Below are 19,410 nucleotides of genomic sequence, written 5' to 3' on the forward strand. Positions count from 1 at the left end.
CTCGGCTTTACGCTTAGGCGCTACCGCAGAGGGTGCCTTTTATGGGCGTCCTGGTGGGGATGAAGGAGGAGCGGGGGGGTCTGATGATGGTCAGCCCGCAGTGGCTTTAGCGTGCGCGCGCCGGGGGGGGGGGGGGGGGGAGAACAAGGGTAGCTGGTCTATTGCATGCACGGCGCTGGGTGTTTTGAGTAAGCGGGAGGAGGAGCACGGAGTAAGAAATCAGGCGGGGGGGGGGGGTCTTGTTTTGTACGAGCGGAGCAAAGCAGCTGTCAGATTTCGAGGCCTTTTTAACGCGCTGTGAGGGGGCGGCCGGGGGGGGGGGGGGAGGTGAGGCGAAGAACATTAGCTGCCCCCCGCCTCCTCATTTCCCCTTCGCATCTTTGTTTTGGCATCTCAGCTCTGCCGTGCTACGGCGACAGCCTTTTTTTTTTTTTTTTTAAAGGCTTTTCCTTACAAAAAGGGAAACCCACCCGTGAAAACAGTGTGTGCTGTGCGTTTGTTGGAGCCGAGCCCCCGGCGAGCCTAGGTTAACGCACAGGGAGGAAGGCGGTGCTAAAAAGAAAAGCGATCGGGATTGCTTTTCCCTTTGGGTTCCTTCCACTCCTCTTAAACAATGTGACAACAGGGGGGATTTTTGTCCTCGCTGGGGAGCTAAATACTTCCCGCCAGACCCCCTTGTTGAGCCATGCCGTATGTAAAGCTCTTCTCGTCAACCCTACGCTGCCCCTCTCCTTTGATGGGGTTTCGTGTTCGGGATCTGCTGTGTAGCGCGACGTGAAACTGCTCGGTTGCCGAAGGGGAAAGTGGCAGAAAGCCGGGTTGGTGGGCGCGCTGCGGTCTGCAGAGACGTTTGGGGAGCGCGTGTGCTGTGCGCACTTCCGAAGTTAGTGCGTCGTGAAAGAGGGGTCACTCACTCACTCACTCCCTCACTCCGTGCCGTAGCTTGCTCGCTTCTGCCGAGTGGCTTTGAGAACGGCTCAGCGATTTCACGAGACACCTGCGTGAGTGAGGCGTTTGTCACACTCGCTTGTAACATGCCTGCGTGTGCTTGGGGTGAGCACCCTGACTTCAGCGGGTTGGTAACTCACTGCAAGTTGTTGCCAAACGACAGTGTGGTTGTTCAGTGCCCGTGGGCGTCACAGCCTTCAAAATAATCTAATGATTGGCGGTCCTCTTGTGGCAAACGAGACCCTGCTTTAATGGTTTCTGGCAAGCATCAGATCATTTCTTCATAGCCAAGTATGTATTTCTCAGGTGACACCTTTTGCTTGAGAGTTTTTCTGTAAATTTCATCTCTCCAGTATATTTAACAAAAAAGCCAATTTCTTTCCTGCCTAGTGGGATCTCTATAAAGAAAATAGTGCTTAATGAGAAACGTTGCTTTCTTTTTTTTTTCTTCCTATTTGAAGTAAAATTAGAGAGGAGGATAACTTTTATATCAATTTTCTCAGATCATTAAAATATAACATGTAGGCAAGGCAGTTGGCTGCAAAAGCTCTGGCTGGCATGGATGAAGCTAAGTGTGAAATCATGCCTCTCCTTTTGTGGAACAGGCTATTTTTATAATACAGCGGGTGTTTTGCTTAAAATGCTTCAGTTATTGTGAGATTATCATACCCTTATTACTGAAGCCGTGGAAGCTCTGGAGTAAACTGTATTTCTCATTCTTTAAGGTACTAATAAACATGAGGCAGAAATGGCACCTTGTTAGAATTAGTCTTTAGTATTTAAGAAAGATTGCAAATTATAGTGTTGCTGTTTGCTCTGCTGTAGCTAAAGATTTGTCATTGTTTTAATGATGAAAATCCATTTTCAAGACTTCATAGTTGTCATAAAACTTGTATGCATTTTAAACTTGGCTTTTAAGTTCTTGAGTTGAGAGCAAGTATGTTTATTTTTAATTTTTTTTTTGGAGGGTGTAGATTTGTATGGGATTTTTGTTTTAGCTACATGTAACAGTGTAGTTTGAAGGTGGTGTTTGCTTGTATTTGGCAATTGTTTGGATATGGGGAAAATGAAATTTTGGTAGAAAATGGAATAATGCATTTAATAAATTCAAATAGAATCAAATGGCTAAGGAAGTGAGTTATGCATTTAACTACTAGACTTCTGTAGTAACATTTTATTAATGTAACATTTTGGAAGACTCTAGTTGCATAAATGAAAAGCTAAATTCTGCTTCAGAGGGGTCCTTCTGAAATTCAAGATTGACTTTGTATCCACTTGCATGGGCCCCATCACTGTAGTATCTTAGCCTATGTAGCCGGTAGCCTGGTATAGTACGTCACTGCAATATAATGGATATATGCTTTTAAACACTGGTGTTTTTTCACAATCATCTAATTTCACAGATTGATTTGAAGGTGTTGGACATTGTGCATCAAAATCAGCTGCACAAAGTGGAAGGAAATCTTGTCTAATAGTAAGAGCAGAGGATTTCAAGTTTCTATTTCTATCTTTTCCACTTCCCAGGTCTGTGATATTGGGCAAACCACTTACTCAGAAGGCGCCTCAGTTGACCAGATTGTAAAATGAGCAGAACAGCAACATCATTAATGAAAATTCCAATAGAAGCACAAGTAGTGTTAAAATGTAAAATTAAATAACATTGCATTTTTAAAAATGTGCACTAACATATTTTTAACCGGTAGACAGCGATGACTACTGGCAGGAGGGTGTAGTCAACAGACTAATGGGCAATATACTCCAAAATATGTGTTTAATAAAATAAAAATCCTGACTAGTCAATTGTCAACAATGGTTTATATCTCAAATAGCTTTAAAAAGGCAAGAAATTCAGTGGTAGAGCTAATGTTTCTGGTTTCATCCTAACATAGAGATGAATGAACATCCATTAGAATTAATGGAACTTCTATGTGTAAACAGAATAGACCCCAGATACCATGGGGATAACCCCTGCTCCCGGCCACCCTGACCCCCAATCTTTGCTTTCAGTCACAGTACCTTGGCAGTGAGGAGAAAATTGCAGTTAACTGTAGTGTGTTGTGCGTTAGGAATAACGTACGTTGCTAGCTGAGAGTAATGGCCTGAATCCTGATAAATAGGAGTATCATGTTGATGTCTAATATTCTTAATATGAGAAATTCTGGCAAATGTTTTGACATTGTAGAAGGCCTTCGAGACCCATTGACATTAATGAGATTTAGTACAAATCTCCATGCTACACAGGGGCCTGGGCATCAATTCATGTACACACATAATTAATGACCATGGGAGAGATGAAACCAGACACCTATGCATATGATAAGATAGTATGGAATGTACAATAGTAATTGCCCATATTTAGTTATTTAAAAACCTCAATTGTTTGGCTGTTAAAGCTTGTCTTGTAGTTAAGTAAAATAGCCATTATTCTTTACAGGCTGCAGTCAGACTTGCTATTTTTTCATAAGAATGGTCATACCGGCTCAGACCAGTGGTCCATTTAGCCCAGTATCCTATCTTCCGACAGTGGCTGATGCCTGAGGCTTCAGAGGGAATGAACAGAACAGGACATTTTGTCAAGTGATCTATCTCCCTGTTGTCCAGTCAGAGGCTTAGGGACACACAGAGTATGGGGTTGCATCCTTGACCATCTTGTCTAATATCTGTTGCAGCTTGCTCTACAATATGTGCAACCATGAAAAACAGTGAGAATGATTGCCTCATTATTTTTTAAATCCCATTCCCCACAACAGTATTGAGGAATACTTTCTCCTTGTATGTCCATGATATCCATTCATTTCAATAGGACTTTACCCATGTATAGAGTGAGAAAAGATCTCTAAAAGTGCATCTGGGATGAGAAATTGTCCAGGTTCAGCTTGATGAATGTTCGAAACAAAATGGGTAGTACAGTACTATATTACAGGTCCTAACTAGTCTCTTTAGTGATTACATTTTTATACAAGAGTGTTGAATGATTTCTTTGAGCTGCATATACTACCTGTATGTGTGTGGTGGGGATCTCTTTTCTTTTCTAATTCAGATGGTCAAAAAGCATTTTACACTGTCCTTGTATTAAAAGGTGAGCTGGGCTCTGCATACAAGAGTGCCCACTCTTATTCAAAGGTTCAATCACAAAATAACTTCATTTACGAGCCTGACTTCTGTGTCTTTTGTGTGTTGCACATGTGACTTGCATTCTAATGAGTACATTATCGCATCCTTCAACTAGAGATTTATATTCACTTTGGGTGTGCTGTATAATGTAGGGCTTGTGTGTAACTTATTTCTGGGTTGGTATAAGTGGACACATACAATGGATTTTGTTGATGTTGTAAAGAAAAATTGGACTAATTTGTAATGAGAAATACCAGCTTCCTTTAAAAATCCAAGTGATTTGTTTCTCCATTACAGTCAATTTAGGAGAATGTGAAAGAGATTCTTTGATGATATTGCACTTCTCCACTAAGATTTGAATAGGTTTTAAATTGAATATATTATTGTGGTTGAGTGAACAATGATTCCCTACCTCTAAATCTACCAGTGGTTTGCCAGAATAGTGTTCAAAATGCTTACTCAGCTTTTTTATGAAAACTGGTCACCATTTACTTCAGCCGTGGCAGCTGACTGAATAATAAGTACACATTTGAAATTTGCATCAAGAAAATATGACTCTGCAACCAGCTAAGTGGCAATGTGCTCATTTTGCTTTTTAGTTAGGCTGAAATGTCTTTGTAGTGTGTTGAAAAGTGTGATACTTACTCTGCCATTATTGGACTTGAAATTATAATGTAAACAAAATCAAGCAGTGGAATGCATACACGTTTTTGTGTGACCAGCAATGAGCTTAAATTGATGCTACTGGTTTAGTACAAAAACTGCCAGCACTGACAGAAGACCTACCAATGTTCAAGATATGGTAATAAAAAAGAATGGGTTTTGGAAACCCAACTAAATACTTATAAAGTATCAAATCTTTGAGCAGTCAAAAAAGGGACTTTTCCTCTACGTCCACTGAAGGTTACATACAAAGGCCTGCCAAAACAGTTTGGAGATCATAGTCTAGTTGCTATACAGTACAGTTTATTGCAAAAGGGCAGGGGAGGGGGAGAGCATCTGCTTTCCATACTACAATAAACAGAATGCCTGACTTATCCCAAGTTCCTCCCAAACAGACTCTCTACATAAATATACATAGCAAGCCAGTGTTTTATGTGATATTTAAACTAGAGCCGGAGGGAGAAGTCACCACAGTATGCATTTTCTTGTCACTGTAGATGACCTGAAATTCTCTCATCCTCTGAGACTTATTTCTTAAAATCTTTTATTTCATTGAAAGTGTGAATATCATTTTTACATGACTTCAGAAAATATCAACCACAAAGTGTCTGAAGAATTCTTAGAAGCAGGAACACCATGGAATTTCGAGTTATTTAAATATGATGGGTGTTGAAATTGAGGCAATTGCTTATTTTTGGCCTTCTGTCTTCAAAGTACCCAAACTGTAATAGATACACCTTTGATTTGTGTTCAGTGTGTAGAGGAGTCTCCTACTCAGAAAACCAGGAACTCTGTATAGGTGTCTGTCTCCATGCAATTCTTGCGGTCTATAGAGCAATAATTTTGTTTTTTGGAAAGAGAAAAATGAGTTAAATCTCTTTTAATGAAAGCAGCTAAAACAAAGTGACTCTTGAGACTTGAACATAGCTGCTTATTATAGCTGACATTCTAAGTGTTTATTAGTGATAGTTTTATAATTTAAATCTAAACTAGGAAAACAGGAACTGTAAGTGTGGAGGTGTTCCTGTGCACTAATTTGCATACACCCTGTTTTTGTTTAGTGGGTAGGTGTGTGCAGTGTATGGGAGAGTAATTCAGCATGTCAGCAGTTTCCTACAGGCAGCTCTTGCTGACTCACGTGTCTGCTGCAGCTCAGAGTCAGAGCTACTATCCTCACTATAAACTGCCCACTGTAAGAGACACAGACTTAAAGAATGTGAATGTTGGCACATGTTTTCAGTTCACTGGCCACTGCTTTGCTGTAGTTTCTTCCCCCAGTAATATCAAAATACATCTTTCATTTGTTTAGGCCAGGATTTTGGCATGCATGGCAAAAAGTTGCAGTTTGTTCCACCTCTGATCAAACTGTGACTCAACTGCATCTGGTTCCTGCAAATGTTTAATAGGGCCTAATGTGTTTTTGTGTTGGGATTTGTTTTAATTTTAATTTTAATTTTTTTGTGCGTGCGGGTGGTGGCTTTACAAAAAAGGAACTATTGTTCTTGCTTGGGAGATGGAGTTTAACATTAGAATGGTACTTTTCCAAACTGTTGTTGTCTTTTTTTTTTTTTTTAACGCAGAATTCCTTATTCCAGTCAAATTCCACTTAAAACCCCAGAACTTGTTATAGAACTTTGAAAATAGAACACTGCTAGCTCCTGGATTCTGTTTTTTTTCCTGTGTACCACAGTAACTCCCATAGTTAACATTAAGGGACTCTTTCATTTGTATGAGGATGAAGACTTGTATTCTAGTGCAACTGATCTTTTTGTATTTATGGACTCTATTCTGATGATTCAGAAGGTTCCTTTAGGTGACACTTTCCACTGACTCCAAATATTTGTAATTGGTTTGTGTTTTGTTTGAATCTGTCACAGTTATCATTGCAGAAATGGAGTATATTACCCATTTTCAGTTGTGGATTTAATCTTGATTATTTTAAAGTTTATCTGTGCTCGCTTTTTTTCTAAATGGGTCTGCTCTTCTTTAAGTAACCAAAAGTAGTCAATGTAAGCAATCTCTAGAAGGATTATAAACTAATCAGCTGGTATTAAACAGGCATCGAGAGCAAAGGTGAGTTCTTGTCTCTTGTTTTGTTTTCAGTCAACTACTTTGACCGGTAATGAATTGAAAACCACAGTGGAGTGCTGTGTAACCCATTAAGAAGATGGGTGATCTTGGTTTCCGCCAATACAAATGACTCATCACTATCAGTAGAGTTCCTACTTCTAATAATAAAACTGTGCAAGACCTTTAAAACATGTGGTTTCGCCCCTACACTTAGTGAAAGGTTGGAAAATATTACTTAGTGCTTTATTTTAAACTTATGAAAGATTTCATGATTTGCTTTACAATGGTGAAAGGTCTTCCCTCTCCCCCACAAATAAAAATCAATTGCACCATTAGTTGTGATACTGCTGCTTTTATTTGCACTGTAAAAAAATGTCCTAACCTCCAGTCTTGTGTCCTGAGCTCTTTTGCACTAAGTATCATAGTTGTTGAGTTGCACTGTTAGCGAAATACGTGAAAAAATCAAACCTCCTTTATCTTAGGAAGAAAAAATTGGCACACTCTGCCTCATCCTACTGAGCTGTTGTTCTCCTGTTTAATTCCATTCAGTTAAATCACTGTGGAGGATGGTAATATTGCTGAACAACCTATATTACTATTTGAGTTGGTGTCAAAGGATCCTGAGAGGAAGGTTAATAGAAAATATTAGTTGGAAAATAAATGTCAATGTGCAAAGCTGATTGCTTATTGCCTAGGAGGAAATTTGTCTTCTAGTAGGTAAAATGCAAAAAAGAAATTGATTTCTACTAAACCTTTGTCCTTAAAGACATTCTTCTTGGGTGTTCCACCACTCACTTTATGTTGTATATAGAAATTCAAACATGATAAAGAATTGTTGGAGGAGAAGAAACTGAATAGTCTGGCAATTCTATTTCATTGTTCTTTGGATATGTTGTCTTTTGCATGTGCTTTTATGTATTTTATATAACACATTTTCAAAATCGGTGTAGAACCAACTACAACTACTCTCCACCCTGCACCATAGGTCAAATATAATGATCATGCTAATATTACTGCTGAAATGCCAAGTATTTCAAAGCCCCTATGCTAGGTATTTCAGCTGTTATACTAGCATGAACATTGTGTTCTTTGAAAACACTTCTGATTTGATCCCTTAATTTGTTTAGAGTGTGGTGCCCTTTTGCTTTCAGGATGGCAATGTTGTTTAAAAAGTTCCAGGATGTTATGCATAAAGAAGATAAAATAAATCTTTGCTGTTGTATTGATGTTGCACATCAACATTTGTGCAATTAGCTTCCAGATTTACTACTTCTATTGTTGCAGTACTTGCAACATCAAGTCACTTTTTATAAGGATTTGGTATTTCTGATCCTCTTATTGGACCAATTTAAAACAGTGGATTTAAAAAAAAATCATTTTGGGGTAGATCATCAGCTAGTGAAAATTGTTATAAGCTCAACCAAGTTCAATAGACAATTCACAGGAGCTGAAGATCTTCATGTTTGTTTAGAAGTCAGTGTGTGGAATAGTATTTTAAAACATCTATATTCTGTTAAATATTTTTGGTTTCTGATTTTATCGGGTTATTTCAGATACAAGAGAAAGGCAAATGTATAACCCAAACTAGGATTGAGGGTTTCTTTCCAGTACTTTTTACTCTGAAAAGCACGCTGAATAATATTCTTGTACAAGCCTGTGGACACCTTGCTTTGATAAATATAAAACTTCTAGTTGTTCAGTACTTGCAAAAATACAATGGTTCTGGTTTTATAAGAACAGGATGGAATAGATGGCCAACTCCTGTATTTATTTAAGGAGAATGTATGTATTCATTTAAGAAGAATTCCTAGTGAGGTACATGAAGTAATTTTGTGTGGGTAAGGGCTACATCAGTAAACACCTAACTCACGTAGGTGCCTATGTTACATTTCTAGTCACTTAACTTGGTTAAGGTGCTTTTGAAAATGGAAGTCTCATTAGGCACTTTTGACAATTTTACCCAAAATGTGTAACTTTCCATACGCTTCTGATTCAACCCAATGGCTTAGGGTTTATTTTCAAAACTTTTATGCATTCTTGTGTAAATACTTTAAAATGTGTGATGAGAAAAAAGGTAGTGCAGAATTCTTGTGATGAAAATCGGAATCAGTCAAAAGTATTCAAGAAATTGTGCAATATTTTCATTGAACATGTACATAAGTCATACATACAGTAGTTTTATATTCTGATGTTGCTGTTTGTCATAGTTGGAAGTTCAAAGGCAATGCAAACATAAACACTTCTGCAAAGAATTCTTATGTTTATGCCCTTATTCCTTTCTTGATCTTTTTCTTTCTTTATCTTACTGTTAGACTAAAAGTGGAGTCAATGATTCATTCAGTAGTCAGTTTCTTGAACAGTTTAGTTAGTCCTCTACCAATTTATGTTTACCTTTCACTTAATTCATAATGTGAGTAATGCTTAATGCAGTAACCACCAAATTCCAAGATAAAAATCTGTAAGCTTTATTAAAATAAAGTATCCAGACTTAAAAATATTACTGCTTTCTGTGTTTGAAGCAAATAAGATTTTGGCATGCTGAATGATAGTAACAGCATAATAGTTTTGTCTAGCCTTGATTGTTAATTCAGAATTCAAGGTTGCAGACTAATACACAAGTTCATTTGCACACTGACCTGTGTGTTTTGTTTTTTATCAGTAGCACATTTCCTGTTCTTCCTTTCAACTCCCCACAACCCAAAGCCACAGGCTAATATGCTCCACTAGTTGGTTTCCATTATTTTATTAAGCTTTGTCATTATGTGTCACTAAATTGTGAGTACATTGAGGCACACTTAGTGAAAGCTGCCTGGTATTGTCATGATAGGCTGAAGTTGATGTTAGTTAGCTGCTACATACAAATAGTTGCATTGCTTTTCAACTTCCTCTTGGTGAAACAGTTATTGTGCTGCTGAAACAGTATCTCTGTGGAACTTGAAACTATAAAACCTTCCTATAAAAATTGAGTTATTTGGTTATGAGGTGATGCCAATCATTTCTGAAGATGAGTATAGTTGTTAAAATACTACAAGTGATTCAAACAACTTGTTCTTTCTCATGGGATTATAGTACTGTGAAGAGTAACAAGGTCAGTAATGTCACTGTGGAACTTTGTAGAACCAAAAGCCTTTTCAAACTGTTCTAAAATAATATGAAAGGTTTGATTAAAAGCCTCAAAAGCAAAGGAATTAAAAGTTAAGGAGAGACTTCAAAACTGGCAGGGGATAGGGGAAGAACACTGATACCAAAAGTAATTCACTTGGCCAGCCACTTTCTTTATTCACTCTACAGGTATTTCAGATTTTTCTTTTCTTTTTCTCAACCCCATTTCTCCATCTGGTGGATCCTGCAGTGAGGCGATTACCTCATATTTGACATTGGCATGTTGCCATGGATATTAATGTGATGCCACCAATTCAGCATATGATTTCACTGTAAACTAAAGCAGCAGGAAGGTGGTGAGTTGTGATAGGAATGTGTTCTCGTTAGTATCTTCACTGGAACTGCCTTACTTACTCCAAAATTAATATTGCTATGGCACAGATTTATCATTTGCTGGTGTAGTCATCTTAATGAAAAATTATCTCTGTGTAGGTTGATATTTTTTGGGGAAAGACATGCAAAAACTTATACCCATTTCAAGAACTGATATCAAATCGCAAGTTTCTGAAGCCTTCAAATATCTTTATTCACTTCTGGTTCTGAAAGATGAGAAATCTTGCATTTAGGAAATTTTCAGCCCCACTTTGCACACTGACACTTTGGTTAGTTCAGCTAAGCTTTAGCTAAACATCTATAGTTTGGATGCTTATCTGAACATGTAACCTTTGAGTTTTGCACATCCTGGTAACTTAAAGACTTTGTAATACAAGTGTTTTATTTAAAATGCATTTAACTCTCAATACACTGATTATGTCCCTTTAGTTACAAATGTGACATGCCTGTGGTTGAGTTTGGGGTGGGGTTTTTTTTGTTGTATTTTCAGGATGGACAGTAGCTGAAAACTGTATCAAGCACTTTAATTTTTTTTAAAAGAGTTTTTGTTTGTTTGTTTTTATTTTTGTTTTGTTTTGGTTTTTTTAGTTAAATCTGCTCTTGAGCTGATAAGGTATAAGCTTTGTTCTCACCTGCCACCATTTGAAAGGAGCAAAGAGTTAACCAGTACTGTTGCCTTTCCTGTCCCTGTCCTGCCTCAAACAAACAAAATTAATCCCTTAGGACAGTATTTCACCCTTGACTTTTTTCATACATTCTCATTTATTTCAGCAGCAGCTCTAGATATGATACAAAATTGAAGTGAGTCAGAGATCATAATGAAACACCTGAGAAATCCCTGCACAGTACTGTAGTGCTACCCAAACACCCCTTTACTTTCAAGAAGCAGAATTTACATTTTAATAAATGGCCTGGAATCTGCCCAGTTAAGACAGGCATGTTTTCTCCCCATGCAATATTGTGATCAGTGTAGACACTTATGTGGGTGGCTTCTTGGTATTAAAGAGAGGGTGTTTGCTGGCCCCTCTCAGAGATCAACTTTTGAACTTACTTCCTCTGTGCTCTTGCCATCCACTCACTTACCCCACGTCTATGTGGTCCTGTACAATCTAAATTTATACTTTCAGAGCATGTCATAAGACCTACACGTTTTCCAGTGTTTTGGTGAGGAAGAAGCTCAATAAGGGGTCGATCTCTGCAGTAGCGTCAGGCTTCTTGTCTTTATACTACGCTTGTGTGAGAGTGTGGAGTAGCTGCCAGTCTTACTTTTAATTTGATTGTATTTTTAAATTTCGATAGGCACCTAAAGATGAGGATTGACGCTTTTTCGTATATTGTTATAAATCTAAGTAAATACGTTGCAAGGAATTTGTTGATTACTCACAGCTATTGTTCTTCAGTTCTTTAACATGGGAAACAGATCTTCCAAACTAACCTTTTACTGTCAGAAATGGACCGTTTGTATTTAGTGAGATTTTTCAATCCAATAAGATGGCATAGTTACCACGCTTGGAATTTCAGGCACACACATTGCATTTCCATGTCAGAAGTTCAGACTAGATATAATCACAATGGTCCCTTCTGGTTTGATAATCTACCTGAATAATCTGTACTTGTATAAGTACGTGATTTATGACAAATGGGGTGCTAAACGGAAGTGTAAGTGTCGTAATGGTGTTCAGGGATTTGGGGGATTCTGTGTTCAAAGAAAAATTGATCAAGAAGCCCAAGGATTATGGATTAATCTGAATGCTTTTTCTTTTGTGAAAGATTTTCTTGTCTTCACTTTGCTTTAAAATAAACTTTTTGGAGATTGAAGAAATTCCTTTATAACACGCATACGAGTGTCCTTCCACAAAAATGAAATCTAATGAATTTCATCTATGGATGAAATCTAAAATGTAGTTGAGAATGTGTAAACACATAACCTGGAAAGGATTCTCGTCTGTATTTATAGAGCAGTGATTCATTTTGCAGGTGCAGATTTATTCAGTTAAAGAAACCACTATTTTAAATAATTGTTCAAGTGAAACACAGAGTTTACACATGGCTTTTAAATATTAGCTTTTATTTTTAACTCCTTTCCCCCTCCAAATATTAATATGTCTTAAGGCAACTCACAGAGGGAAAATCACTGTTGCAGTATATGCAAATTTTGTCAAACAGCAGTTTCCAGAAGACCCTTCTTTTTAAAAAATAAATAAATACATAAATAAAAGCAGGTTGACCTTCCGTAGGCATGAGGGTTCTTGGGCTTTTCCTGCCCAAGCTCCAGGTAATGGGAATCCCCTTTTTTATTTAGGGCTCATCTAAAAACCCCTTACACGGGTGTATAAGGGCTAAAAGACTTCTTAAAGGGTACACATCTTCTTTCTGCAGGGGTATTAAAACCAGTGGAAACCCAGCTGTCCTGTAGTTTCTGCAAAGAATGCCCCTGTAGATGGGTTTTGCTGTTGGGCTCAGGTTTCAGGTCCACAAGGCCGTATTGTGCTATTGGTGGTTTTTATTTTACGTTTTTTATGCGGTACTCTTTATTGATTTACACAAGAAGTCTTGCTTCATAACCGGTGGCAAGATCTGTCCCATAATTCTAATTTATGAAAGAAGAAACTGTATGAACCACATTGGTTAATGGTACTTAAAGGCCAAAAGGAAATAACACTTCAGTCCCCCCTTCTATCCACCCCCTTTCTTTCCCTGCCCCGACCGCATTCAATCATTAGTGGAAAATGCCGGTCAGAAGGGCAAAAATTTTCTGCTGAGCGCTAATCTCAACTGCAGCTAGTAAATAGAGGTTATGTCCTGCTTACCCTAATTTTCCAGTCTTGCATGGGTTTGAGGAGGATCGGTTGTCCCTTGAGTGTTTCTGGTAGTTTTTTAAATAGAGTATGTTAATCATCACAAAGATTTCTGACACTGATGCTCCACATATATATTTTTACACATGTGCTGATAGCTGCATGTGTACTTTGTGGTGTTGCAATGCAGCTGGAAAGTATGTGGGAGATAGTCTGTCTGCTTCCTCTGAGACTGTTACAGGTGGTCAGATGAGGTTGGGGGAAGGAGGAGAAGCAGTGAGAGAGGTATTACACCCACTTCCTTTGGCGTACATTGTGATGTACTGTAACCCACTGGTTCAAACTATATTCGCACTGCATCAGGTTTTGCTTGCGGTAGTTTTTCTTTCACTGTTACTGATTTGCTTCTTGTAGGTTTATGACTAAGGCTGCGGTTTAAATTTGCCCATTTTAGGTGTATGAAATCTTTAAAATTATCTAGGGTTGCATTTCTTCCTTTTTTTTTTTTTTTTTTTTTTGCCATGGCCATTTCTGAATTTAAAATTTTCCACAACTTTTAGAGACCCAGAAGTTTAAAAAACAAACAAACCTTGTCTAATAATCAAAGGTCAAAAAAGATACTCTCTTTCTATTATTTAAAAACTGCCCTTATTTTGGGAGGGTTGAAAAGAATCATTTTTAATGCAAAATTATGCTGATTCTTAAAATTAAAGTACAGCAGAACCTCAGAGTTACGAACTGAACACACCTCATTTGGAACTGAAGAACGCAATCAGGCAGCAGCAGAGACAAAAATAAAGCAAATATAGTACAGTACTGGGTTAAATGTAAACTACTAAAAAATAAAGGGAAAGGAGCAATTTTCTTCTGCATAGTAAAGTTTCAAAGCTGTATTAAGTCAATGTTCAGTTGTAAACTTTTGAAAGAACAGCCATGACGTTTTGTTCAGGGTTGTGAACATTTTAGAGTTACGAACAACCTCCATTCCTGAGATGTTTGTAATCTGAGATTCTATTGTTAAGTTTCAATATTTGGAATAATACAGGAGTATCGTTCACATTAAGTGCCTTTCCTCTTGCCCCACACCACCTACAAAGAGCTTAATCTTAGCATTTGCAAATACAGATTTATTTTAAAGTTCTAGTCAATCTTCCCCTTATTCTGCGGGGTCTGTAACTCCATTTATCAGCTGCCTGCAGTTTATTGCTCTAAATAGAATGGACATAGAGTGCTGTTGAATGTACTAAGTGTGGGTTCATATTCCATTATTTCTGGTGGAATGTTAATCGAGCATAACAATACAGCAAGTGAGGTGGCAGGCTAGTAGTGAAAGAGTTAATTATTAATAGGTATTGCATATTCTCACTGAGCAAGAAGTGGATGCATATGTGTATATAGATAAGAATATTATAGTGTCCTTCTTCCTTCAATAAGAATGTGCATCTCCCATTATCATTAACTCTCCTCATTGATATGGTCTATCAACATGCCATTGAAATTTAATGGAATGCGAGACTACCCTTCTTAGCAGCGAAACAGGTAGTTTCCACTTGGAGGTGCCTGGAATGCCTGGCATCAGTCAGTAGTTGATAGTAGTTACAAGTGTTCCACTTCAGTTGTGTGTAATTATTAAATTAAATACAGCTGAGCTGTAGGACCTACTGGCATTCTAATAATAATTACGGTGTCTTGTATCTTATTGTTGCTTCTGGCTGAAAGAAGGACACCCAATATACTTGATAGTGTGGGAAAAGTTGAAACTTCAAATTGTGGTTTGAAAATATTAATTTATATGTGGTGTCAGTTATGAACTAGCCACGCTTGATGCATGCTTTTTTAAAAATGGAAGCCAAAATAAAATGGAAAAATTAAAAGAAAACAAAGTAAAAGAAAACCAAACTCAAAAGCTCCCATGCAAATGTAGACAGAGACCTGAACAATTAGCAAAGTGGGACAAAATTTCAGTTAGCTTAATTTTGAGGATGCTGCTGCTCCTTTCCTAGCACGCTAGCCTAAGAGTTCATGTCTTTTAGCAAGACTGTTCATCCTTCACTCTTTCTAGTTGTGTATGGATGAAGGGACTTTCAACTGGAAACTGCTGTAAGTGTGTTTGTGTGTGCGCACATGCGCGTGCAGGCTGAAATTTTTGTATTGCAATATTTTTATACAAAAGTTTATATAAATGATGCAAAACCATGAAGTTTCTGAACAGATGATTCAGAAATTACACAAGAAATGCAAAAAGAAGACAGCTCAGAACCTGGTAGATACCTCTGTTATATGCCAAAAGTAAATGTATAATTACATGCTCTCCCTGTTCATTTGGGTATTAGAGTAGATGGTGAAATTAAAATATGCACCTGTGCTAATTAAATTCTTTCCTTACTGCATCACTTTGAAAATACAGTTCTCAAAGAGTAATGCAGCTTGTTTGCTTACAGGAAGCCATTTCTTTAAGCTAGAACATACAGTAAAAAGGCTGGGTGGGGCATGTTGGTCTCTGTGAAAGCAAAAGAAGATGAGCGAGTACACTGTATGGGGGGAGGATCCTTCAAAGTACGTCTCTCTGTGCTTTTCAAAATCAGTTGGGGGTGTACAGCACTCCTATTGTAAAACACTGATGCAGTGTAGATGCTCTAAACAGATGGGAGAGAGCTCTCCCATGGACTTAATTACTCCAGTCCCTGCGAGCGGCGATAGCGATAGTGCATGTTACCTCTGTACTATGGGTCTCCAAAATGGACCAGACGAAACCGATAATTAGGGAGAAGTGCAGCACTTAATTTGTGGTAGGATAGCACCTAGAAGCCAGGCCCCTGTGTAGGGCAGCACTTTCCAAAACTCCAACAATCTGTTCTTAAGTACCGTCTATGATCTGCTCCCTGTTTCTGTTTTCTCCCATAGCTGACTGACTCCAGGGTCAAATTGGGTGCCTGTACCTTATTTTCACATCCCAGACTAGTAGAGGCTTCAAGAAATGTCCCTTATGTTGCTAGCATAATGGCAGATAACGTCTGTTACTTGCTCTAAAGGTCATTATTCAGTTTAACAACTTACGTTGCTTCTATGCTCCCTTTCTTCATCCCTTTGCTCCCCCATAACGGAGTCTATTGCTAGTTCTCTCTCAGACCCAATCACTGTATGTGTGTTCCTTTTCAGTTCTCTCTAAAGGCCACTTTGTTTTCTCTGCGTAAAAGAGCAAAAGACACTCACTTACCCATACCATGTCATGAAGGCCCCGGAAATTGTCTTTAGAGAAGAGGAAATTGATTCTTATGTGAAATTAGAAAAAGAAGCTGCTGGTGCTCCCTCTCCCTCCCCCCACACAAAAAATATGGAGAGAAACCCAAACAACCCAGTCCTCTTAAAGAAAATGTTCTTGAAGAGAGAGAATTATTTGGTAATACACATCTCAGACCTTACAGCGTCATTCTCAGATACCAAGATAGCTAGCCTTCCAATCTAAAGCCAGTGGCAACACAGAATTCTGTGCGAGGCACTAAAGTCTTATTGGTTATAAACCTGAATGTAGCTAAATCAGGAATTCCATGTCCTCTGGTTTAATTTGCCCAAAATAGATGCAGGTGTTGACTCCAGTTTTTCTGTGGGGTCTCCTAGGTAGGAAGCAGGAGGGAGCAGTGAGAAGGACTTTTGATCATTGAGTCTCTCTATCTGTGTCACCTGTATGTTCTGAAAAGTAATAGCATGGCTGGCAGAAATTTCAGCTGACAAAAACATGCTAATAAATAGTCCTAACTGGTCTGTCAATATCTCTCCAAATGCCTCTTGGTATTCAGTAGTCTTAGTGACTTGGTGTTCTATTTTACTTGCTTTTAACATACTGAATTTCTCATTAGTGATCTGCTGGAATTTAGGGATCCATCCTTGAATTGTGGATAATTCTTCTGAGTTCAGAATGTTGACTGTATCCAGACTATTCGGTGTCCCCTTGACTCCAGTATTAGAAAGATTTGGGGAAGATAAGCTCTCCTTTCCATTCCTAGCTTCAAATTTCAGAGGCACACATTGTTTCAATTCTCAGCCTCCCCTCCCTCATAAATCAGAACTAACCCAAGTTCCAACAGCAATAATGGAAGTGTTAAATTCTCCTATTTTCCTCAGGGAGAAAAGGCCCGAGATCACAACAAATAATCCTCAAAAGTGTTCAGAAACATTGAAGGCAGAGCATAAATGCACGCCCCAGCTCTGAAATAATCCTCTTTGTCTTCATAAATGGGATAGTGTCTGCCCAGTTAGTTTGGATCAACCTTTCTGAGTAGTCCACTTGCATTATTCTGTAAACACCCACCCATGCACAAAATGGTTGAGACAAGTCTAGGTGTAAACCTGTCCTAGATCTAAAAGTCAGGAGACCATCTGGATACTGTTGTATTTCTTCCTATAAGTAAAAACCCTTCTTAACTGGTGGTGCAACAGATATGGTGACTCAAAATATCTACTTCCCTTGAACTTCATCCACCACAGCTGCAAGCCATGTGTGTATGGGGGAGTACCCGCCACCTGCAAATCATCATTTCCCCTGGACTTTCCATTGGGCAAAGAAACTCTGTAGTAGAACAGAGGACAAATTTACCTGAATCTCCTCTTTTTAAGAGCACTGAAAAAACCCATTCCTAACCGTTCAGATTACACTGTGGTAGTTTACTTGAATTGGAAAGGCGGGGTAGCCTGAATGCCAGAGTCTGTTAAAGAAATCCAAGCTGCTTTGCAGTGGGTTCTGTAAAACTTAAATCCTTTAACAACCTTTTCTTCCCCTGCTACTTGAACACACATGGACTGGCTGAGCAAAACACCAGAGCATGTGAGTGGAGCGTAAACTAGATAAGCTGTAAAGCAGAAACAATATGCACTGAAAATAGCTAAGTCTCCAGATAGGGTAGCAGATAGCCAGGCACTACAGCATGAGTAGAGGATGCTTTTGCTGTCACCTGACAATAGATCCCATGCCTCGCAACCCTTTCTCCCTCATTGCGTTTCTCCTGACTTAGAAAATGGTCAAAACAATGGAGAAAAAGAGAACCCATCTGATCACTCTAACCCCAGGAGGCTCTGCTTCTAAGGTTGCCTTCCAGAAGAGGCACCAGAAAAGGTTTCTCTTCATCATTGCCTACTCTTCCCTTTGGTTATTGAGGCCTTAGGACACACAAATCTGTAATACTCTGTTTATATGTAGGTAGAGTTCTCTCTATTGAATAAATATATTTTTGCCTTTGTCTAATCTAATCCATGTGCAGTGGATCTAGATATTAGTGATATTTAATTAGATATTTAAATAAGGGAAATTGAGTGGATGAAGGGTTCTGAATTAATTGTATCAATGCAGGAAAGGCATCTGGGCAGCTGTTCTGTTCTATATAGGTTCATACACTGTGCCTATCACTGTAGTATAGCACTAAAAATAGCTTAATTCACCTTTCACCAGTGCATTAAGGAATGTGGTAAACATCTGTCTCATGTGATTCATTCTGTCTCTTTTCCTCTTCCCCATTGGGGGAGACGAGTTCTCTATGTGCGGCATAGGGTTTTGTTTCAGTTTTAAAGTATATATACTGCTATTTGTTTAAATCAGAGAAGGCAGATGGAAGTGCGCATCGTACCTGGAAGGTGGTGAAGTTTATGATGGTCGTTGGTTCCTGTGGAAATTTGCTCTATGGTCTTGGACTGGCCTCAGAAGAGCTCTGTCTTCTGTGGGCTGTGCTTTACCCTTATGGTAGAAAGCTCCACTGTGCTTGAAGGGAGGAGTAGTTCTGACTCCTTCCTGGGAGCACCCAGGGCTGAGGCACCTCACTACATCTGCCTTTGGTGTGAGGAAGCCTTGTCTGCACCTGCCAGGCGTCAGCTTCCAATTCCATTGGCCCCGGGCAACACAAGCACTCCCATCTAGGCCTACACAGGCACAGGTTAGTGATAAGCACACTCCAGCCCTCTGAGCGTCCCCCTGGAGTGTCCCGCCTCTGCACCACTGGACACTGTTAGTACTCACACATCCACTACTTCCAGAAAAACAGTCAACCCCTCCCCCCATGCCCTCACTTACCAGTTCCATCTCAGATCCCTGCTCTGACTAACATACAGCACTTAGATATGTTTATAGCCAAATGAAGAATAGGTTTATTTAACAAAGGACAGAGATCCCAAGTAATAGCAAGTAGAAGTACTGGTAACAAATGGTTACATGTAAAATAAACTTATAACACACGTTCTAGAGCCTAGACTTAATTAACAAGATACTGTCATGTCAGATAAAGTATTGCTCATCTGCAATTTACAGCCTTGGTAGCTGTGATATTCTTTTCACAAG

The 19,410-nt window shown here is 38.8% G+C and overlaps 1 protein-coding gene across 2 annotated transcripts in view; it reads left to right on the plus strand.

Moving 5' to 3' along the window:
* Positions 1-19,410, plus strand: part of BACH2 (BTB domain and CNC homolog 2) — a 245,118-nt gene that overhangs the window by 898 nt on the left and 224,810 nt on the right. The window lies entirely within an intron of this gene.

Source organism: Emydura macquarii, unplaced genomic scaffold (genome assembly GCF_026122565.2).
Source record: "Emydura macquarii macquarii isolate MOO-44397 ecotype Brisbane River unplaced genomic scaffold, CSIRO-AGI_Emac_v2 contig_3019, whole genome shotgun sequence".
NCBI lineage: Eukaryota > Metazoa > Chordata > Testudines > Chelidae > Emydura > Emydura macquarii.